This window comes from Jaculus jaculus, chromosome 10 (genome assembly GCF_020740685.1).
Source record: "Jaculus jaculus isolate mJacJac1 chromosome 10, mJacJac1.mat.Y.cur, whole genome shotgun sequence".
In the NCBI taxonomy this organism is placed as follows: domain Eukaryota; kingdom Metazoa; phylum Chordata; class Mammalia; order Rodentia; family Dipodidae; genus Jaculus; species Jaculus jaculus.
Window position 1 is genome coordinate 48446183 of NC_059111.1, and position 24873 is coordinate 48471055.

At 38.3% G+C, this 24873-nt stretch overlaps 1 pseudogene; it reads left to right on the plus strand.

Moving 5' to 3' along the window:
• Positions 1-1550: 1550 nt before the first annotated feature.
• Positions 1551-2666, plus strand: LOC101602024 (annotated as a pseudogene).
• The last annotated feature ends 22207 nt before the right edge of the window (positions 2667-24873 follow it).

The following is a 24873-nucleotide window of genomic DNA, read 5'->3' on the forward strand; positions in this document are numbered from 1 at the left end:
AAATTTAATTATAATACCATTAACATCAAGAATATCTATTCAATAATGTGTTTTAAATTAACTAAGTGACACCTTAAACTCTTTGCATATGTTCTTGAGGACTCCCCTGATCTTCACAGTTCAAAAAACATATATAAACAGACTTGTCAAATCTCACCAATTTTATTAACATTTGGCAGAATGCCTGTGCAAAAAAGAAAGAAAAAAGCCATGTTTCAGAAAGAAGTTTAAAATGACTAAGAAAAATTACCTCATGAAGTAAACCTGCAGAACACAGAGCAGGTTGTAGTCACTGGAGAAACCAAAAGTTCCATTAGCATTTATCTGTCATATATATAGTCCATTAAAAGACAAAACATTCTAAGCACCCTGCAGTAAATTCATTCAGGCAGATGCAGTCAAAATCCAAAATCTCATGTCAGTAAATTTTTGAACTTGAAATGAGGAAAACGATGGGAGCATATTACAAGATGAAGCTGCCACATAGACTGATGTTTTGATTTAGTGTTTATATGGATGCTTGTGTTGTCCTTTGATGGTGCTGTGCATAGAGCCCAGGGCGTTCTTCATGCTAAGCAAATGTTGGACCACTGAGTAACTCCCCAGGTTCTCAATTGCATCTTGAATCCATATAGTCATTCCTACTTCCTCCTTGTGGCACAATGTTTCAGCTAATAGTAGCCATAAAACATTGTGTTTCATAAAGAACGAAATAAAATTTAAATCACCAAATTTTGTGTGCTATAAAGACTAGCATTTTATTTATCTGTACATAATTAAATTATTTAAAAATATGAGTACTCATATAAGTATACTTTCATATAATGATGTGAAGAGAAATTATAAGCAATAAATTTACAAACATTCCTTCAAATAGTTGATACTGGGCTGGTGAGATGGCTTAGTGAAGCACTTGCTTCACAACTCTGAGTACCTAAGTACACATATTCAGTCCCCAAATAACAACCTGAAAGATGTGATGGGCTTCTGCAATCTCAGTGCACCTAGAGTGAGAAAGGAGGCAAAGACAGGAGAATTCCTTTGATGCTCATGGAAGATCCTGGGGAAGAGTGAAAAATGGGAGACCCTGCTTCAATGAAGGTGGAAGATGAGAACTGATCAAAAGTTCTCTAATCTTCAAGCTGGGGCATGGTAGTGTACACTTTTAATCCCAGCACTCAGGAGGCAGAGGCAGAGGCAGGAGGATTGCCATGAGTTTGAGGCCAGCCTGAGAATGCATAGTGAATTACAGCCTGAGTTAGAGTGAAACCCTACCTTGAAAATAAAAAAAAATAATAAAAAAAACCAGTCTTCTAATCTCCACATACATTCTGTGGTATGTGCACACCTGCACACACACAGCAAAGAAAAACTAAGCAATAAATAAATAATTTTTTTTAAAGTTGGCAGTTGTGTATCACTTTTCTTAAAAACTTATCTTTCCACAATTGTGTTTGCTTTCATTTACAAAATTTTTAAAATTTATTTATGAGACAGAAAGAGAGAAAATGGGCAAGCCAAGCCCTCTACTCACTGCAAGCAAACTTCAGATGCCACCATGTGAGGACTCAGAAAGAATGGTGACATATGTCATTATAATTGATGGGAAACAATAATACACCCTGCATCTCAGAAAACACTCATTCTTATCCCAGAATTTTTTTGTATATACGTACAATGAAACTGGATCTTTTAATTCTAAGGCTTCATATTTTATGATGCATTGCTATTACCAGAGACATATTGATGAATTTCCAGATTCTGTTGTGATGCTCGACATCTGTTCTGGCCTTAGGGGATTTCTGCAGTTGGAAGATATCACTTATGGAATCGAACCCCTGGAATCTTCAGCAAAATTTGAGTACTTAGTTTGTCAGATAATAACCATTAATCCTGATGCATTGATGGCAGCAGAGCAGTATCGTAGTATTTGGCAAAAGACCAACTGGATAAAGCTCATTTAAATGCTCAGGGAAAAAAAAAAAGCCCTCGCAATTATTACCCAAGTCTCTAGAAATGGTCATTATAGTGGAAAAGGCTGTATATGACTGTATGGGATCAGATGTTATGGCTGTGACAGAGAAAATTATCCAGATTATTGAACTTGTCAACACTATGTTTACTCAGTTCAAATTGACCATTATATTGTCTTCCCTGGAATTGTGGTCAGATAAAAAGCCAATTTCAACCAATGGGGATGCTGATAATATTTTACAAATACTTTTGGCATGGAAATGAGACTATCTTACCCCATGACATAGCACACCTACTTATTTACAAGAAGAATCCTAAATATGTTGCAGCAGCATTTCCTGATGCAATATACAATCATAGCTATGATGCAAGTGTTGCTATGTATCCAGAAGATATAAGTTTGGAGGTACTGTCAATTATTATAGCCCAATTGCTTGGCTTTAATATAGGATTAATATATGATGACATCAATAATTATTCCTGCCCAAAAGCTATGTACGCCATGCAACAGAAAACAGTGGGTTCCAGTGGTATAAAGCTTTTTAGCAACTGTAGCATGAATGATCCAGGAGCTATACTTCAAAACTTGAAACAAAATGTCTTCATAACTATTCAGATTTGCAAGTATTATAGAAAATCAACCAATATGTGGAAATGGATTTCTGGAACCTAATGAAGAATGTAACTGGTAATGAAAAGGCAAGGAATAAATTTTAAAGTTTGTCGACAATTTTGCAATCATTATAAACACAAATATGTTTGTTATGATATATGTTACATAGTATATTTTCCCATTATGACTGATATGAAAGCCTAAGGATAAATTAAAATAAAAAGATCACTTCCCCCCAAAAATTTAATGACCCAATATATTCAATTTAAGAATTAAAAGTAATTAGTGGCTGAAGCTTGCACACCATGCATAATCCCCAGTACTTACACACACATACACACACACACACACACACACACACACACACAAAAGTGAAAAGCATTTTCAATAAAATACAGGTTATCCCAAAGACTTACTAATATGGTTCATTATCTGTGTTTATCTCTGTTATCGTGATTTAAAATGTTTATAAAGTCTTTTCTTGATAATTAGAGGATGTGAATTGTCCAGATTAAAATGAGTAAAGATTGTTAAAATAGCAATAATTCAATAGATTTATTTTTAATTCAAATATTTTATAATTTATAATGACAGAATAGAAAATTCCTTCAGAAGGCAATAAAGTTATTTTATAAATTCCCAAAATAGGTTTAGAGCAATAGAAACTATTATTGGGTACTCAAATTGGCTGTGGCCATATTTATTCTTGCTTCTGGAGATGAATGTGGAAATAGTGTAGGGTAGGAAAAGGATGATAATCATCCTAAATTGGAAGTAGTCTCCATTTCCATACACTGTGACCTCTCGAATGTGAAAGCCAGGCCTTGTATACTTCAGTGTCTAACACACCTGTAAGAAGACAGTATTCATAATATATGTGTGCATTTATTTTCACAAGATGCTGGCATAGTCTTAAGTGAATTTCCATGTTAAAGAGGTTATCACTGAATGTGGAGACAAGAAAATCTCATAACACTGCCCACACTGAGTTTCTAAGGGTACAGAGGTTCACACGGAAAAATCTATGACCCCTGGCACCATGTTGCTTGAATGACTGGCATCCTGAAAAGACTGCCACCACTGAGCCAAACAGGACAGGAGTCCTTACCCTATTCTTACAATCCCATACCACCCATGATCAGGAGCCTGGCAGCTTACCCTGCAGACTTTGCCAACGGGGTAACTATAATATCTTAGAGTGGATCTTAGTCCTGGGGGATCTAGAGAGGATTTTCTTGAAGCTACCATCCCCTGTGCTGTAAGTCCCAGGTATGGAGGGTATTTGTTGCTGATGCTTTGTGATTTTGATCTTTAATTGATTAATATAAATTTTTGTGTTTTGTTTTGTTTTGTTTTCAATCAAGTTCAAGGCCAGAGGCATGTACCACAGATAAAATAACACCAGCACTTCATGCCAGAGGAATTTCTGACAAAATGAATGGTTTCAAATGCAATAGCATGCCTACCAAGTTCCCAGTTTGCAATCTCCCTGGGATCTGCACCCTTGGATTAAACCTCTGCTTAAAGCTCCTTTTTCTTATGCTTCTGTCATCGCTATTGTTCACTGTAATCCTAGAGCCGTCTATGCAGTGTTAGCTCACTTGGATGAGCTAAATGGGTGGTCATCATTAAAGCTAATTCTGATTGTTCTTCCCAATATATGTATTTTTCAGAATGTAAAGAGAAAGTAGCAAAGCTTCTTTAAAATTGCAAAATCAAAATGCAACAGGAGGAACACAGGAAGTTTTACTGAGTAATTGAAGTGATTACATGCAAAGCGCTTTCCCATAATCAGTGAGTTTCAAAGGAGGATAGAGGGTGATTGACAGTGTTGGCCACCCTTGAAACTACCTACTGATTGGAGGGAATAATTAGAAGCAAGGAGAAAGAGACCCAGTCTCTCTTTCTCTCTCTCTCTTTCTGTCTCCTTCCCTTCCTGTCCTCCCTCCTTCCCACCCTCTCCCCATTCATCTTTCCCTCCCCAAGTTTCTCCACATCATAACCAAAAATAAAGTTTGAACTGCTTAGAACAAGAAGGCAGGAATTTGTGTTATATGGACAACAGACTTTCCTCTATTTTTTCATTTTAATCCATTTACTGAACACCATTTTTTCTCTGGACTGTGAGAAGGCTCACAGGGCCAGATATCACAGGAAGAAAGTAAATAAACTGTTAAACCTATAAGCAAAAAGAAGCTGTTGTTGTGCCTATTGACTCTTCAAGAAAAGTATTAGGGCAAAATCTTAGCTCAAGCCTATGGTCTGCTGGATAGTACATCTATACACTATACAGATCTGGGCCAGATAGAGCAGTTGAGAGAAGTTGACTGAAGAAAGCATGGTATCATATGTAAGAATTCTAGAGCTCCAAGAGGGCATCAGAAAGGCTCTGGCCCATAAGCAAGTAGTTCCTGTATCCTTGAGGGGAGAAAGTGTTCTCCAGACCTTGAGGGGAGAAAAATGTTCCTGCATCCTTTCTACTGCCAGTACCAAGTTACTTCAGAAGAACCCAGTCTATTTTGCTGCTGTCTTTGAAATGCTCATGTAGCTGTCCTGCCAGGAGAGAAGGTACTCTTAAAATAGATACTTGTCCCGGTCTATGAGATATAAACAATGAAACACAAAGAATTGTAATTTCCAAACTATTCCCATTCTGGGAGAAAGAAAAGACTGAAGGGTAGAAGTCAGCTAGAAGAGGAACTTGAATCCCAGAGATTTCACAGTTCTGGCAACATGTAACCACATCTTTAGGACAGAACAGTGGAAACAATGCTGGGTCAATCATGAGCAGGACCACACTTCAGCCAAGACTGGTAAGTCATGCAGACTGTGAAGCCTTCTATGAAACCTAAACCTAGTACCTTAAAACTTCCCATAGCACTTTCTGCCCCGTTCCTTATAATATGCTTTTCCCCTACAGCATGCCTAACCAGAATTCTTGATCTTTTTCTTCCTGCCTCAAGTTAAAAACAAACAAACCTGCTGAACTTTTGTAGAATTCTCAAGTTCATATAAATCTTTAATTTCTAATTGACTATAGCAACTCCTAAAACTACATAATTCATCTGCATGTTTATATCACTCATTACATCCATGATGCTTATGTAAGTCCAAAGAAGGTATTAAAATAAGTATCTAAAAATCACATGAACCTGGCCAGACTCTCTAGTCAACTTAGAGGATTTGAATTCTGACTCTACCATCAAATTGCTATGAGAGATACTGAACTGAAGTTACTCATCTTCACTAAACTTCTTCCTGTTCACCTAGCAAATAGCAAGAAGCTATACACGTTATAATTATAATGGAGATGGTTGTGTTAAGTTAAACAGCAAATGTACATTCAGCATAGTACCCAGTACATACTAAGGACTCAATAAATTGATATTATGATTATTTTCTCAAGAAAGTCTTACAAGATGAAATTCTATTGATTATTTTATTTTATTTAATTATTTGAGAGCAATGGAGAGAGAAAGAAAGAGGTAGAGAGAGAGAGAGAGAGAGAGAGAGAGAGAGAGAGAGAGAGAGAGAGAATGGGTATGCCAGGGGCTCTAGCCACTGTAAATGAACTACAGATGAATGTGCCCCTTTGTGCATCTGGCTAACGTGGGTCCTGGGGAATCGATCCTCAAACTGGTATCCTTCGGCTTCACAAGCAAGTGCTTAACGGCTAAGCCATCTCTGCAGCCCTTGATTAAAAAATTTGAATAGGTCTATCTTCCACATTCTTTCCCAATAGGAAAACATGGGAACTTTTCAGAATGCCTACCCACTCACAAGAATGCATTGCCACAGCCAAATGGGATGTAGAAAATCTTGAATAGAACTGACTAAGCAGAAAGGCTATTAGACTAAACAACAAGCTGGATGATGCAGGCAAATAGAACAAATAATCATAGGACAGCATTGCCTTTGAAATTCCTGGTCACATGGTCAAGTTGGATGAGCAGAAAGTAATGCAGCCCAGCTGCCTTCCTGAACTGCTCCTCACAAGAATTACACATTATTTAAGCTTACCTTTAGTTGTCTAATTCCACTTTGCAATCCAGTCATTTTTAGAGGACATTGGTGCACTATATTAGGTAATTCTAAGTGGCAGAATTTAATTAATCTAGAACAAGACTGGAATCTGGATGCTTTCAGCAATACAAATACCTAGCTACTCACATTGTAGAGACTGTTCCATTAGGCTATTCATTATTATGGTAACATAGTGATGAACTGTGAGACACTCAGCAAAACTTTAGGTTGCTACCAAACAAAACATTGTGATATTTACATAAGGAACCATTTCCTAATGATTGTACATCAAAGGGCACGTTAAAATGATGCCCCTCTTTGACCATGTTTATGTAAAGTTTTTAAGTCTTATAAATTTTTCTGTCAGCTCAGCAGTTCTAATGAACTTGTTGCCATTGGTATAACATTATTTTGTGTGTAAAATTTGCTACTTTATAATTAATGGGTAATTTAATTATTTCACCCCATATGTGCTATATAAGCTATAAGCAAAATATATAACCTGCTTTTAAAAATACATAAGCCACACAAATTATATAATCTACTATATAGGTTTATGGTTACAAAATATTTTCCCCAGGACATTTTCCCAAGGCTCATTACATATTGAATATACTTGTTGGCAGAATTGAAGAGATAAAACTGGTAGTACTCCAGTTATTCTTATTGCTTTTACAAGTCAAAGTATCATAGGATAGGACTAATTTCAGTATTATTTTTTGAACACCTTCTATGGCTGTAAACAGTTGAAATTCTTGGTATACAGAAAATCTATGTATATATTATCCAGCAACCATACTATATTTTTTATATGCCAGAAATGACTCAGAGCATGTCACACAGTGGATAATTCAAGTAAGACAATTAGCCATGTGTGGTGGGGCACACCTTCAATCCCAGCACTTGGGTGGCAGAGGTAGTAGAATTACTGTGAGTTTGAGGCCACCCTGAGACTATATAATGAATTACAGTTCAGCCTGGACAAGCGTGAAATGCTACCTTGAAAAACAAAAACAAACAAACAAAAAAATCAAATAAGACAGGTAAATGTATAGTATCTCACATTTGCATATGAGTAGACTGAGGCACAGTTAAAAAATGTTAAATCATCTTTTAAAATCATAGTTAGGGGGCTCTAAATCTAGATGATGTCTTTCAGTATTCCTACTTTTACCATGAAAAGTCATAGAGTACAGCCTATATCTTTGTGAAGTTCTTAGCTGTTTAAATGCAGTGAAAAATCATCTTTCTTATTTGAAAATTTGAAGAATTACTGATTGTTTTCATGGAAGATCATAGCGTAATCTCTGTGTTTTGGTGGTAGTGGGTGAGTGAAGTTGCCCAGGAATCTTCCATTAACTGTGCGATTTCATTCTCTGTATCGTATATCTGCAGAATTATCTCTGAAAACAGAGGATGAGCTGAAAGGGGCCTGGCATTTCTCTTTCTACCTGAAATGATCCTCAGACAATACTAAGGAGGTCTGCTTTCTGCAGGAGTAGGCCAGAGGTAAGTTTCTGTGAGATTCAGGAGCAACTCCCTGTCAATGGCTTCCCTGTCATATTCTCTCCTTCACCACCATCCTTAAGCAGTCACTCATATCTGTATCCCTGCCACAGAGTCTGGTAATGTGGAACATAAAGTAAAACACATGGCATTTTCTTATTATTATTAATATTATTGTTATTGTAATAATAACTAAACCTTTGCTCTCCCTACAGCTTTCTGACTACTACATAAAACCCAGCACATGCTTACCTGGTATCTGGATTTGGCTAGTAAATATTGAGTATCATTTGTGTGAATATTTTGAATATCCCTCCAAGTTCCCAAAGGGAATGCATTTTAATTTTTGTATACTCATTACTATTAGGTGTATTCCTATAAGAAGAAATTTCTTGATAAATATAGGTCATGCCAGGCAAGATGTACTCATTGATGCAATGGTAGCATGAATAAGATTGGAGTAACAAACGGCTTTTTGATTGGATTTCAGGCACACTTCACAGGAAGAATTTAGTGCCTGGTACTTAAACCCTGCCAAAATCTATGATTAGAGACATAGTTCAAGGGAACAATCCAATACTATGATTATGCTAATTGGACAGCACACCAAACTACAGTCTAAATTTTTATGTAAAGATTGGTAGAGCCTACAGCCTTGAATACAGAGGTTGTTTTTTCTCTCATTTTTGATTTTCTTTCTTTATTAGAGACAAAGAGAAAGAGAGAGAGAGAGAATGGGCATACAGGGCCTCTAGCCACTGCAAATGAACTCCAGACATATGTGCCACCATGTGCATCTGGCTTACATTTGAGCTGGAGAATGGAACCTGGGCCCTTAGTCTTTGTAGGCAAGTGCCTTAAACACTAAACCATCTCTCCAGCCCTTGACTCGTTCTTAAAATCCACCATTTCCACCAAATTATTTTCTTAATTTTCCCTCAAGACAAAAGTACTTTTCTCTGTTGTGTGTTATTTGGAACTTTTACAATAAGCTGTCACTTGTTTTTTGCCTGGTATGTGTGTGTTACTCTCACATTAGGCTTTTACTTCCATGAGGAAAAGGATTTTATCACCCATGTATAATCAGTTTTAAACGTGTTTGTTAAGTAAAACAGAAATAAAATGAAGAAATGATAAAGACATTTACAAAACTCTGCTAGGTTACTTTTAATTCAGGAGTTTGCACATCTTCATCCCAGTGTCTAATTGGGTTCAAGCAAAGTCTGTATGGACATGATATTATGATTTTTTTTTCCTGCAAACTAAAGTGCTCATATCTGTTTCCTAACCAGTACACTAAAACAAAAGCCAAAGGCTATCAACAAAACAAAGCAAGCAAACAAACAACAACAACACAAAAATCAACTAGAGAAGCCAAACCTCAGGATAACACAAACAGAAACAAATCAACAACAACCAAAAATTCCAGAGCACAGATAAAGAATAGGACAAATAGGACAAATAGAAAGATGTCTTTTTGTAGCCAGTCAGCCAGGAACAGAGACCCAAGAAGAACACACATGTCACTTTGTATCCACTGTCTGACACATTCTCATGAAAGACAGCTGCAAGCACTAATTCAGCACTGCTTCAATTCCTACTTCTTCGTGTTTTCCAGTTTAACATACGTGGGAAGGTTGGCCCTTATTGAATCAGCCTATTGAGTTCACCAACCAAGCAGGTTCATCTCTTACACACCTGATTTGATGATAAGGCTCATATAATTGGTTGTTTTACACAAATAAAGGAGCCTAACCACAAATGTAAATTTCTCTTGTCTTCTTCCTCCAAATCTGTGCTGACACATGTGTGTAAGTCTTTCCTGATCTTTTCTTTCTGCCTAGCCAGGCTGGGAAGGTAGAGTATTTCCTTTTTATTGATGTGCATTTTTTTTTTCAGGGGTGCCTTTGTAAAAGGGTTTATGGAGTTCGGGAAGTTCTTAAACTCCAGAATCTGAGTTTGTGTCTGTTTTACCAAAGAATTTAAATTTAAAAAGACTGAGAAGATAAATATTAAATTATTATATTTTTTTCAGTAAGCAGGAGAGGTAGGGGAGAGTCCAGGGACCAAGGAAGGGGGAATAGATGCAACCAGTGGCCTAAGAACCCATGTGGGAAGTGAACAGGAGCCTGAAACGTGAAAAGCAATTTAGAGAGGAAAGAGAAGAATATATGTATATATTAAAAAGAGGCCTTCTTGTGATGGGACTTACCAAGCTAAAAGAAAAAAAAAATCCCCCTAACCAGCTGGGAAGGGGCAGGAGATGTTTGGGCACACAAATATGTGGAAGACAAAGCATCTTCTGCCCCTTCCCAGCAGGATAGGGGGATGTGTTTTTGTTTGTTTGTTTGTTTGTTTTTTCCCGGTTCCTATGGATGTGCTTTTCTTTTTCTTCAGCATGAAGGATTCCTTCAAGTATTTTCTGTAGAGCTGGTTTTGTCTTCAAATACTTCTTTAGCTTGCTTTTGTCCAGCAATGTCCTTATTTCTCCATCTATTTTACAGGATAAATTAACCTTGGTTGACAGTTGTTATCTATCAGGACTTGGAATACATCACTCCAAGCTCTTCTGGCTTTTAAAGTTTGTGTTGAATAATCTGCTGTGATCCTGATAGGCTTGCCGTGTAGGTTACTTGATTTTCTCTCTGATTGCTTTCAATATTTTTTCTTTGGTTTGTGTGTTTGGTAGTTTGATTATAATATGGCAAGGAGAGGTTCTTTCCAGCTTTTGTCTGGCTGAGGTTCTAAAGGCTTCCTGTATCTGCATTAGAACCTCTTTCCCAATTTGAGGGAAGTTTTCTTCTATGATTTTGTTGACGATGCCAACTATGCCTTTGGAGTGCAATTATTCTCCTTCTACTATGCCCTGAATTCTTATATTTGATCTTTTCATAGTGTTCTGAATATCTTGAAATTCCCACTCATACTTTTGTATTAGTTTGTCTTTCTCTTTGTTGGACCGTATTATATCTGCCACCTGGTCTTCTAGCTTAGATACTCTGTCCTCTCCTTCATCCATTCTACTGGTGAGATTTTTTTACAGAGTTTTTTTTAATTTCATTAACTGTATTCTTTATTGCTAGTAATTCTAACTGGTTTTTCTTTATTATTTCTATTTCCTGATTTATATCTAGTATTGACATCTTTCTTTCATTAAATTGCCGTTCTGTGTCTTCTTTGCTCCCTTTGATTTCTTCTTTGAGTTCTTTAACATTTATAATCATTCTTTTGAAACCTTCTTCAGGTATTTCCTCTAGCTTGTTCTCACTGGAGGTCATTTCTGATGCATTAATACTATTTGGTAGATTTATATTGTTTTGATTTTTGGTGTTTCTTTTGTTATAATGTATATTTTTTGCATCCTGGATTATGAATTTTCTAGTTAGCTGGGTATTATTAGATGTATATGATGTTATATATTTTCAAGGTAGGAGTTTAAGTCCCTAGGTGTGGCTCTCAAGACTCTCAGAGTGGGCTGGAGAGATGGCTTAGCGGTTAAGTGCTTGCCTGTGAAGCCTAAGGACCCCGGTTCGAGGCTCGGTTCCCCAGGTCCCACGTTAGCCAGATGCACAAGGGGGTGCACGCATCTGGAGTTCGTTTGCAGAGGCTGGAAACCCTGGTGCACCCATTCTCTCTCTTTCCCTCTATCTGTCTTTCTCTCTGTGTCTGTCACTCTCAAATAAATCAATTTTAAAAAAAATTTAAAAAAAAAGACTCTCAGAGTATCTACAAGAGTGACTCTAAGTGTTGGGTTTGCCTATTATGAGAGTATTCAAGTAGGCTGAGTGGAACCAAATACAGATAGTTTCTAAAATTTAACTAAACAATGTACACTTTCAATGAAAAACAGCATAGAGTATTTATCCAAGAGTAGGTATTATGACAACCACATCCTCTGTCTGTCCCTTAGGCTGTGTGGTACCTCAACCATTCCCTTAATCCTGACAACAAAGAGGATAAGATTCTGGTCTGTAGAGGGTTCAAAGTCAGCTTGTGACCAGGTGAGACCATTCTGTAATGTATAATAGAAGAGGAAAAAAAGCCACTATACATCAAGAAGCAACAAATAACAAGCCCAAAATACAGCTTATTTACTAATGGCAAATCTGACCATCCATGAGATTTAACATATAATTTATCCTGATTTGGAAGGTGCAATTAGCACTTCTGCTTCGGGCCTATATACCAGGTTTATTAGGCAGTTACTCACCTGGTGTAATCCCAATTACCTTTTGGGATGATTTTGGTTTCAGTTATACTTGGGTCCTTCTGTTGGTTCAAGTAGGCATTGCCGGGTCCCTGACCTGCTGCTCTGTTCATTGTGCACTGGCAGTGGGGGAGGGAGCCGGGCACTGGTGGCAGGGAGGGGAGGCTGCCGATGTTGCTGTAGTTCTCTCACTGTTCCACATCTTCTAACTTGTGATCTGCTCCTCCGTGATTCACTGCTGTTCTCCCTTCACATTTCTTGAGTTTGCAGAGAGCTCCAGTGTGCGTTGAAAATCCCCTCACCTGGCTTTCCTGTGGCTCAAGCAGAGCCTAGTGGCTGGCCCACCAACCTGCCAGAGGCACTTCTGCCAGCCTATGTGGGCTCTGGATGCTCTGGATGCTCTGGATCTCTCTTTCATCTCCACTGTCATTTCAGTTTCCTATACACCTCACTTTTTAATAAAATTGTGTATTTTCCTGTTTTTTTGTTTTTGTTTTTTTTTTTTCCTTTTGGCTTTTCCCCCCCAGGCTGTTGTGGTGTTACCTACGCTGCCATCTTAACCGGAAGTCTTTTTTTTTTCCTTTTTCTTTTAGCTTTGTTCTGTTAGCCTTTCCTCTGGATCTTAACTCTCCCTAAAATAAATTCTTAAAGAAATGTGCAATTTATTTATTTATTTTGAGAGAGAAGCAGATAAATAGAGAAATAGAGAGAGAGAAATGGGCATAGCAGGGCCTCCAGCCACTGCAAAAATAACTCCAGACACATGTGTATCTGGCTTATGTAAGTACTGGGGAATTAAACCTGGGTCTTCAGGCTTAGCAGGCAAGTGACTTAACCACTGTGCAGACTCTTCAGCCCCTAAAATAAATCTTATAATTCATAATTTACCTCTCTCTGAGTCTTTGTTTTCAATTATATGCTAACTTGGACAAAGGACACAAAACTGGGGGTGCACAAGCCTGGGATCATCTGAATATTTGTAAAATTGAACCCCTCCCTGGATCCCAAATCTTGAATCAGAAAGAATGATCTTTAGTAAATGTATGGGGAACTTTTGGAAAATAAGTAAGGATTAATAACAACAGAAGTATGGACCTTAGAGGAAGCCCATTATAAGAAAAGTGAAACATGCCTTTAATCCCAGCAGAGGTACGTGGATCGCCATGAGTTTGAGGCTACCCTGAGACTCCATAATGAATTTCAGGTCAGCCTGGGCTAGAGTGAGAACCTACCTTGAAAAACAGAACAAACAAACAAAAAATTCCCAGTAAGAATGACTTGTCAATAATATATAAACAAATACATTCTTTGTTATTTTTGTTGTTATTGTTTTGAAAGCTACAATTCTCTCATCTGACTTACATTGTCAGTTGCCATACTACATAATAATCTTACACAGGACAAATAAAAAGGAATCTTTACTGCATCAGCCATTAAATCCCAATAGATGATCAATTGCTAACTTATGGTTTGGCTATTTCAAGATTGATTGTAATGAATCTTGGTTCAAATATTTTGTCTTTTAAAACAATATCACTTCATAAAAGATTAGTTAAATATTGTAGATAATATTCTTTGTAATGAATTTATCAACCAAAGAAATACATTATTCTAAATATTCTTGGTTTAATATAATTATTTGATCCCATAGAGATACATAGATAAATTGCTGTCTATATTTTATGTTTGTTTTCAATGCTGGTATAAGCTAGGTAAGCATGATAACCCTGAGTATCATTCCCCACCCTATAAGTATTGCTTTCAGTCCTATTAAAAGTTAAATTTTTTCTAAGTCAATAGGCTGGCAGAAGTGCCTCTGGCAGGTCTGTGGGCCAGCCACCAGGCTCGGCTTGAGTGGCATTTTTATTTCTAATAATACTTTGAAGAATTTTATTTTTTGTTACACAAAAATGCAAAAATATTCTGATGTTTTAACAAAATTCATGACTGAGTGTAAATTATAAATTTAAATTACTCTCTATGATAGTTGCAGCTTAGGGAATAGTTATATCATCATAGAAAATATGTTTTCCCAGAAAAAGTGTGTTTATTTCTTTATGTTGCATTGGTGAAGGGGTTAACAATAGATTTCCTTTTATCAGATAGTGTCTAAATAAAACCTGTGAGAGGAATTTTGGTTAAGAGCCCTCATCTAACATCAAAACATGAAAGGAACATGTAAATAAAAGATCAAAGGCCTTGCACAGGTGGCCATGGTGGCCTCTGAATTCACACCAGGCCTCATTGAGCAGTTAGGGAAATCAAGCTTAATGGCTTTGTCAAGAGTCAATGTCACCTTGAAAGCAGCACGGTTTTGGAGATAAGGGAAGGGAAGTGGAGAAGAGGTTACAAAAGAAAACTAAACATATATCTAGGCAATATCTCTAGGTAATACTCACCCAATAGAGAAGAAAGATGGTTTTGACTTTTAAACTTATTGCACCCTTAATCTGCAGATTCATTTTGTAGACAATAGCTCTAAACTGTTGCTTGAATTTGTACATGTGATGGATTTTAAATAAAACCACTGAACATTATCAGGTAACCTTACAGAAGATTTAGCTCTGTGCATCATCAATTCCTCTCTTTCAATCAGGCATGCAGATTTCAAGTCATTTGCTGGAGATGAAGGATTGAATCATATGTAGCTCATTTAAAATTGCTTTATACATAGAATCTTCATTTATGGAACTAATTCAAAGAACACAATGATATGTGTGTGTGTGTGTGTGTGTGTGTGTGTGTATGTTGGATTCCTCTACAATGAATTTATTATGCAAAGCAAAATTAGGTGTATCATATAATTTGAGAAATATACCATTCCACCCACTCTCTTTGTAATGCTGTTTGAAAGTCTGTCCAAAATACATCTGGTGTTTGTTCTCCTAGACTGAAAATAACTAGTAGACCACCAGTAATTTAAATTGTACTCTGTTCCAAAGATATTTGACATGTGGTCCCTTTGGAAGAACTAATGCAAATAACTGGCTCTAACCCTGGGAACAAGGTTGCTACAGAGTAACAGAAGGTTACAATTAACTAATATCAAGAAGGTTAACCTGCAAATCTGTCTCTTGAATACATACTAATCTCATTTGCAAGCTATTTTACACAGTTACTGAGAATGATATAATAACGGTTATAGTATTTAATTGTAAATTTGGTTTCTTTTCTCTGAAAAGAAAAATAAAAAGGAAATGTCATATTAAGTTAATAGTTACCAGTCTACCAAAGAACACATACAATGAATTTATTTCATGTTTAAACTTTATAGATAGATAGGAGGAATACAAACACACATACATACCCCCCCCACACACACACAAGAAATACTTTCTGAAGGCTCATACTTAAAAGAAATGAAGCTTCACATTTTAAGATCTTCCTCCATCATTTTCCTTCCTAGTAGAAGATGTACAAAGCATATATCAATTAAAATATTGAAGACAAAGGATTGTAAACCAATAATTTAACCAACTTAATTCTTCATAAATTACAAAGAATAAACTTCAAATCACTGAAGTGATTTGCCTCAGTGCTTTGCTACTTAGAACTCGAAATCTGGTCTCCTGATTCAAAGTCTAGAACACTACCTTACATTACCATAGAGTCTCTCATAAACTATGCTACATGTTAAAGGATAAAATAGTATAACATACTTTACTAATCTTTATTGTATAAATTTAGAATATTTTTGGAAAAAAAGAAAAAATATCCTATTTAAAGTCTTTGTTGTTGCTCTTACTGTTGTTACTGCTGGTGGTTGTTGTTTCTCAGTTTTAAGGATTTAACCCAGGTCCTCCCACATGATAGACAAATGTACAACCAATGAACTACATTCTTAGCCTAAGAAACGTATTTCTCTTCATCTCAAGACAATAACATAATTAGACCACTAAGTGGCACTTTTATATATGCCAACCACATTTATCATCCTAGTGTTCTATTATTTCCTATTAAATGGTTTCAGGTTGAAACAAAGTACACACACTAGAGTAGGAAGAAATGTATCCTCTAGCATCCTGTGAGTGATGGTACTGCTCATGCCAATATAACATGACCAATAAAAACACTGTGATGTTTTCTTGTGTTACTTAAAAGAATGGTACAGAACTACATACCAAACTAAGAAATCAAATTACAACTAAAAAATGAATTTGACCTAAGGTATCCATTTACATAAAAATTGAAGCTATTAGCTGGGTGTGGTGGTTCATGCCTTTAATCCAAGCACTCAGGAGACAATGGTAGGAGGATCACCATGAGTTCAAGGCCAGCCTGAGACTACATAGTGAATTCCAGGTCAGCCTGGACAAGAGGGAAATCTTACCTCAAAACTCTTTCCCCCACAAGATTGAAGCTATTTGTAAAACAATAGAGATAGATAAATAATAATTCTTAGAATAAGAACTTTATTTGATCCATAGTGGAGTACCCCATGCCCAGGCTTCCTCAAACATCTCCCACTTCTTGGCTGTTCAAAGTAGAAACATCAAGATAGCAGGGCTTCCAGTCATGATGGCATCTGCCTAACTGTGCCACACCTCCCAGGGAAAGAAAGGTTCATTGGGTCTTCTAGAGAGGAGAAGACCCTATTAGACCACCATTAGGAGGGGAGTCAGCTGATTCCCACATGTTTGAGTATCCCAACAGTCTTCCAATTCCCTCAAGCAGCCATCCTAACCATAGTCCCCTCACATGTTCCTCCTGCACTAACTACAGGAAGGGGGCACAGGCCAGCGAAGCTCCACCTGTGCTGTCAAATACAGCTGATTGCTGCACTCTCCCCAACCCCCATCCCCACCGCCCAATGTGAAAGTCATCCCATTCCCTCCGCCTTATATGAAAGCCTCCCTGCTTTCCCCTTCACTCACAACCAGCCCCTTGTGACTACAGTCCTGATTCCCCCACCTTCAGCAGCCTCACTCCCATTCTTCCCATCCCTGACCCATGACCTCAGTCCCACCCTCCCCACCACTACACTGTGATGGGCAGACCGCAGCACAAAAGGAATAACATGAAAAATCAAATGCAAGTAAATCCAATGAGATTATGCAGTCCTACAGTGGATGTCTGTAATAAAAACATAGAACAGACATTAGGATCAGAACTCCAAAATGAAGTTATGAGCTATGCAACCCTGACCAAGCAAATAGCAGAACTTGCAGAAAAGCAACAAAGGGCCAATAATCAAATGAATGCTTTTCAACTAGACTAGACTTAATAGATAAGAATATGTAAGGGGTCCAAAGACAGTTAATGGATATAAACAAGTGTGAAAAACAAGAAGATCTCAAAAGCCAGCTGTCTAAGCTCAATGAAGATATAAAGAAATGCAAGGATGTATTCTAAGAAGATTCAAGAAAATCAGAAAATGACATGAAATGGGAATTTGACAGAGGGATGGAAACTATACATAGAAAACTGAACAAGCCCAAAATTATATAGAAGTTCTCAAGAATAGAGTCAGCCATGGGGCAGATAGAACTCAGATCTGGAACACAAAACAGAATAAACAGATTGTGAGTCCATAACTTTAGATAAGTTCAAAAAAATCTGTGAACAGAACATGAGGGAACTGTGGCATATCCTTAAATGTCCTAGCATTTAGATCATGGGAATACTATAAAGGGAAGAAATTCAAATCAAAGACATGGAGAACTTATTCAACAAAATTATCAAAGAAAACATTCCCACTTTCTATAAAGAAAGGCCCATCAAGTTACAAGAAGCTAACAGAAGGGCCTGGAGTGGAAAACTGCAAAGTCTAACAACCTATGCCTTCCAAACCAAACTACTGTACCCAGAAAAAGTATCCCTCAGAGAAGGTAGAGAAAGAAAAACTGTCCATGACAAAACTCAGCTTTGCAACTATATGAACACCAAACCAAACCTACAAAGAGTACTTCAGGAAATTCTCCAAATATAAGAATCAAATAAACAACCTCAAGTGCCTACAAGAAGCAGATCACAATAACCAAATTCAGACACTGCACAAAAAACTTCAAAGTCCATGAAAACAGCAAACCAAACAAACCAACACAATATGGCAGGGAACAAATCAAACCTCACAGTCATTACTCTAAATATTAATGGCCTTAATTCACCCATCAAGAGACATGAGCTAACAGGGTGGATCAGAAACTTAGACCGCTCAATCTGTTGTCTTCAAGAAACCCACCTCACCACCAAAGACAAACACCTTCTCAGGGTGAAAGGGTGGAAAAGGATATTGCAAATAAATGGGAATAAGAAACAAGCAGGCATAGCTATACTAATATCAGATAAAATTGACTTCAAATGAAAAGTAATCAAAAAACCAAAAAAGGCCACTTTCTACTTATCAAGGGAATGGTCTATCAAAAGAATATCACAATCATAAATATTTCTACACCAAACTCAGGGGCACCACAGTTCATAAAGCAAAACCTACTTGACAATAAAACAGAAATAACCACTACCACCATTATAGTTGGGGACTTTAACACTCCATTAAAAGCAATAGATAAAACATCCAAACAGAATATGGACAGGGAAGTGAGAGAGCTTAACAAAACCATAGAACAATTAGACCTAACAGACATCTACAGAGCATTCCACCCCAAATCCACAGACATTCTTCTCAGCAGCCCATGGAACCTTCTCTAAATAAATTATATACTGGCTCACAAAGCCTGCATCCATGTATTTAGGAAGATTGACATAATTTTCTGCATAATATAAGATCACAATGCTGTATGGCTAGAAATTAACAACAAAAGATGCATCAAGAATCTCATCAGCTCCTGGAACCAGAACAGCAAACTTCTAAACAATGAATGGGTAATGGGTGAAATTTCTAGAAATGACTGACGCTGAAAACAATCATACCAAAAGTTATGGGACACAATACAGGTGGTCCTTAGGGGAAAATTCATAACACTAAATGCGTTCATAACAAAACAGAGAGATTCCAAATCAATAACCTAATCATCCACCCAAAGGCACTGGAAAAGCAAGAAGAAACCAACCCAAAAAGCTCCAGATGGAAAGACATAATTAAGATCAGAGCAGACATCAATGAATTGGAAACTAAGAAAACAATTAAGAAAATTGATGAAAGAAAGAGCAGGTTCTTTGAAACAATAAACAAGATTGACAAACTTCTGGACAATTTGAACAAATGAAAAAAAAAAAAGAAAAAGATGCTTCAAATAAACAAAATTAGAAATGAAAAAGGAGAGATCACAACAAACATAAGTGAAACTGGGAAAATCATCAGGACTTATTTCAAAAACCTCTACTCCAAAAAAACTGGATAATATGAAGGAAATGGATGAATGACTGGACACATATCCCCTACCAAAGCTTAACTTAGAGCAGATTAATCTCCTAAATAAACCCATCAAACCCATTGATATTGAAAAAGTAACCAAAAACCTCTCCCTAAAAAAGAATTCAGGACCAGATAGCTTCTCAGCTGAATTCTATAAAGCCTTCATGGAAGAACTGAAACCAATCTTTCTCAAATTGTGCCAAACAATTGGAAAACTCATTCTATGAAGCAAGTATCACCTTAATACCAAAACCAGGCAAAGATGCTACAAGATGAGAAAACTACAGGCCTATTTTCCTGATGAGCTTAGATGCAAAGATCCTGAACAAAATCCTGGCAAACTGAATCCAGCAACACATCAAAAGCATAATCCACCTTGATCAAGTAGACTTCATCCTAGGAACACAGGGGTTGTTCAACATACAGAACTATGACAATGTAAAATAACATGTAAATAAGCTTAAACACAAAAACCACATAATCATTTCAATAGATGCAGAAATGGCCTTTGACAAAATACAACATCACTTCATGATCAAAGCATTGGACAGATATGGCATAATCAGTTTATATCTCAACATAGTAAAGGATATATAAAAAACTTCTAAAGCCCAAATAAAACTTAATGGTGAGAGACTGATGGAATTCCCATTGAGAACAAGACAGGGGTGTCCACTCTCACCTCTGTTCTTCAGTATAGTACTGGAAGGCCTACCTCAAGCAATAAGACAGGAGAAAGAAATAAAAGGATACAAATTGGAAGATGGTGACTGCCTAACTGTGCTGCACCTCCCTGGGAAAGAAAGGTAAGACATTAAGGGTTCACTGGGTCTTTTAGGGGAGAGCAATCTCTAATAGATCACCAGTGGGAGGACACAGAGGGCAAGAAAAAGGGAATCATTGATTCCTGCACTTGTGGATAGCCCACCAGTCCCCCACCCTTCCCTATGCAGCCACTGTACCCATAGTTCCAGGGACCCAGGTCAGCATAGTTCCACTTGCCTCACTGCACAGGGGTGATCCCTCTGCTACCCTCACCCACATATGACCTTAGGCAGGCTTCACCCACTGGCCCGCTAGAGCTCATACTCCATTGGTCCATCTGCCTGGCACATGAGCACTGGCAATCTCTGCTTGTGCAAGATTAGCCTGCTCTGCCTATCTACTCACTTACTGCTCTGACTGCTGTCCATCCATACCAAGCTCAAGGCCATTCCACCTGCCCATGTGAGCACAGGATCACTCTGCTTGTCTGCCTGTGCCAGCTCAGGCCCAATCCCCTGCCTGTCTGCCATTACAGCCACCTGCTGGTGTCCTGTTGCACATAAGCTCAGGCTGCTTCAGTGTAACAGTGTCCTGCCCCACGTGAGTTTAGGCAGCTTCAATGATTGGTGCTTCAGCATCCCTCTGTGTGTGAGCTCAGCTGCTTCAGTGCCCCACTTCATGACAGCTCATGGTGTCCCTGCCATGCAGGAGCTCAAGCTGCTTTGGCATTCTGCCTAGTGAGAGCTCAGACTGCTTTGGCAACCAGCCTCAGGCTGCTTCAGCTTCCTCATGTGCATGAGCTCAGGCTGATCCACCAACCCACGTGTTAGCTCAGGACCATGCTGCCCATCTGTCTGCTTGCCTGGCTGCTAGCTCAGGCCAGCTCCCACAAGAGGGACCACTTCCCCCTCCCACCGAGACCATGCTCCTACTCTCTCTGCCCATACACTGTGATGGGCAGACCACAGCACAAAAGAAATAACATGAAAAGTCAAATGCAAGTAAATCCATTAAGATCATCCAGTCCTACAATGAACATTTTGAATCAAAACTTAGAAAAGACATTAGGATCAGAACACCAAAATTAATCTATGAGCAATGCAACCCTGACCAAGCTACTGGTAGAACTTGCAGAAAAGCAACAAAGGACCAATAATTGTGTGGATGCTGCCATCACTAGACTAGACCTAATAGATAAGGAAATGGAAGGAGTTCAAAGACAGTTTAGAGATATGAAGGAGAGTGGGAAAAAAAGAGGACCTCAAAAATAAGCTGGTGATGTTAAATGAAGATATAAAGAAATGCAAGGATGAATTCCAAGAAGCATCAAGAAAATCAGAAAATGATGTGAAAAGGGAGCTTGACAGAGGGATGTAAACTATATATAGAAAATACAAACCTAATTGAGCAAGTCCAAAACTCTCCTGAAGCTCTCAAGAATAGAGTCAACCATGTAGAGGATAGAAACTCTGATCTGGAAGACAATACAGAAGAAATAGGTTGAGAGTTCAAAACTTTTAATAGGTTCAAAAATGTCTAGGAAAACGACATGAGGGAATTGTGGGATACCCTTAAATGTCTTAAATCTTGATCATGGGACTACCGGAAGGGGAAGAAATTCAGATGAAAGGCATGGAGAACAAATTTAACAAAATAATTGAAGAAAACACTCCCACTCTCTCAAAAGAAAGGCCTATCACAATACAAGAAGCAAACAGAACTCCATACAGATTGGACCAAAGGAGAAACTCTACAAGACATATTGTCATCAAGACTCTAAACATTGACACCAAAGAGAAAATCCTAAAACAGCTAGAGAAAAGCAGCACATCACTTTTAAGGGTAACCCCATCAGAATTACTTCAGACTTCTTAATGGAAACCCTGAAAACCAGAAGGGCCTGGAATGGAACACTGCAAAGTCTAAGAACCTATGGCTTTCAACCATAACTACTTTACCAAGCAAAAGTATCCCTCCTAATAGATGGTGAAAGAAAAACTTTCCATGACAAAACTCAACTTTACAATAATATGAACACAAAACCCACAGAGAGTATTTCAGGAAGTTCTCCACACAGAAGAATCAGATAATCAACCTCAAATGCTTACAAGAAGCAGATCACAATAAGCAAGCTCACAGAAGGCACAAAAAACTTCAACGTCCATGAAAATACCAAACCATATATACCAACACAATATTGCAGGGGTCAAATCAAACCTCACAGTCATTATCCTAAATGTTAATGGCCTTAATTCCCCATCAAGAGACAGAAGGTAACAGGATGGATAAGAAAATTAGATCCCTCAATCTGTTGTCTTCAAGAAACCCATCTCACCACTAAAGACAGACACCTTCTCAGGGTCAAAGGTTGGAAAACAATATTCCAAGCAAACGGGAATAAGATACAAGCAGGCATAGCAATATTAGTATCAGATGAAATAGACTTCAAACCAAAAATAATCAAAAAAGACAAAGAAGGCCACTTCCTACATATCAAGGGAATGATCTATCAAGAGGATATCACAATCACAAATCTTTATGCACCGAACACAGGGGCACCACAGTTCATAAATCAAAACCTACTTGTCAATAAAACAGAAATAACCACCAACACTATCATAGTTGAGTGCTTCAATGCACCATTATCAGTAACAGACAGATTATCCAAACAGAAACACAACAGGGAAGTAAGAGAGCTCAACAAAACCATAGATTACTTAGGCCTAATGGATATCTTATAGAACATTCCATCTCAAATCCACAGACTGCACATTCTTCTCAGCAGCCCATGGAAAATTCTCTAAAACAGATCATATACTGGGTCACAAAACCTGCTCCATATATTTAGGAAGATTGACATAATTCCCTGCATTATATCTGATCAAAATGCTATATTGCTAGAAATGAACAACAAAAGATCCACCAAGAATCCCATCAGCGTCTGGAGACTGATTATCACAATTTTAAACATTAAATGGATAGTGCATGAAATAAAAAATGAACTTGTGAAATTGTCGCGACCACCTCGACCAGCAAGAGTGACGCAACCCGAGAGCTCTTCTTTAAGCAGTTTATTCAGGAACCTTGAACAATCTTCTGACCCCGGGGAGAGCCGACCCACAAGCTAAGTAGTCCTGTGCTAGCCAACCCTAGTGAGCCACGTGGCCCATGCAGATAGGTCCACGATTAAGGAAGCAGAATTAGTTAAGCAGCCTCAGCCAAATAAGGACTTGTTTATCCCAGAGAGCACTCGCTATCGGGCTAGCAGAAGGCGGAAGCCGACGCCATCTTTAGGCACGGCACATCGCAGCTCTCCACAGTTCCCCCTTTTTGTTTTAAACAAAACAAGTGAGAGTAGAGGTCTGAGCTCTGTAGTGAAATCCAGTACCAATTTTTCCAGAGGTGGGAGTAAGGATGGATATTATGGAGAAAGGATGGTACTAACCCGCTTTCTCTCAGACATGCTCTCCTCTAGGCTGCTAACTGCAGGCAGCATACCTAGAGTGCAGTGCTTTGCCTCGCAACCTGAATGTGCTGAGTATTCTAGCTCTTCATGACAGCAAGCCATGCATAAGGGGACTGTCCTGCCTCAATGGCTGTAAAGGCCTGAATAATCATAGCCGCATTCCTTTGCTGTGTGACCCTCATCTTGCATAGACACCACAGGCCCACCAAGAAGGCCAGCACCAGGAGACCAGCCATTGCTCCCAATAGCACCATGACAAAAGGGAGCCCACCTAGGCTGAGGGGGAACATCCATGCCATCTCCATAACTCCGAGGCCATCGACCACTAATCCAGGAGGCATTACCTGAAAATTGGCCTGGGCTCCAAGGGGCTTTCATCCAGGCAGCAGACTGATTATAAAGCATCACACATGGGCTTATTTGACTAATATTACTTACCAGCAAAAAGCACAAACTTCCCATTAGTGGTACACTAACATTGCTTTCAACGGGACTAATTTCCCCATCCAAGGGCAAATAGGAGAGACCTAAACTTTTATTGCTAGCAAAAAGGTGAAGGAAAATTTGGGCATTATATTGAACCAGAAGAGGCTTTGGAAACACCGACAAGATCCCCCATTGAGGTTCCGCCTGAGTCAGACTCCACCTCAGGCCTATCAGCATCCATAGCGGAAGGATCTGCATGTTGGACTTTTATGGTCAGTCTCTCAGGCACCCACACTGGATCCTGACGATCCTGTGGAAAAACACAAACAGACCCTCTCGTCCACGTCAATACAAGATCAGGGCCATGCCATGTTCCCGTGAGCACATCTTTCCATTTAACATATCCTTTCAGGGATCCACCTTGACGTTGATGACGATCTGCCGCAGAAAGGCCATCCACGTCCAAATTTAAAAAATTAAGAGTAAAAAGAGCTAGAGATATTCTTTCCTTGGGGGTGCAGCCTTGGCCTATTCCCCCTTTTTGTTTTTGTAAGCATTCTTTTAAGGTGCGATGAGCA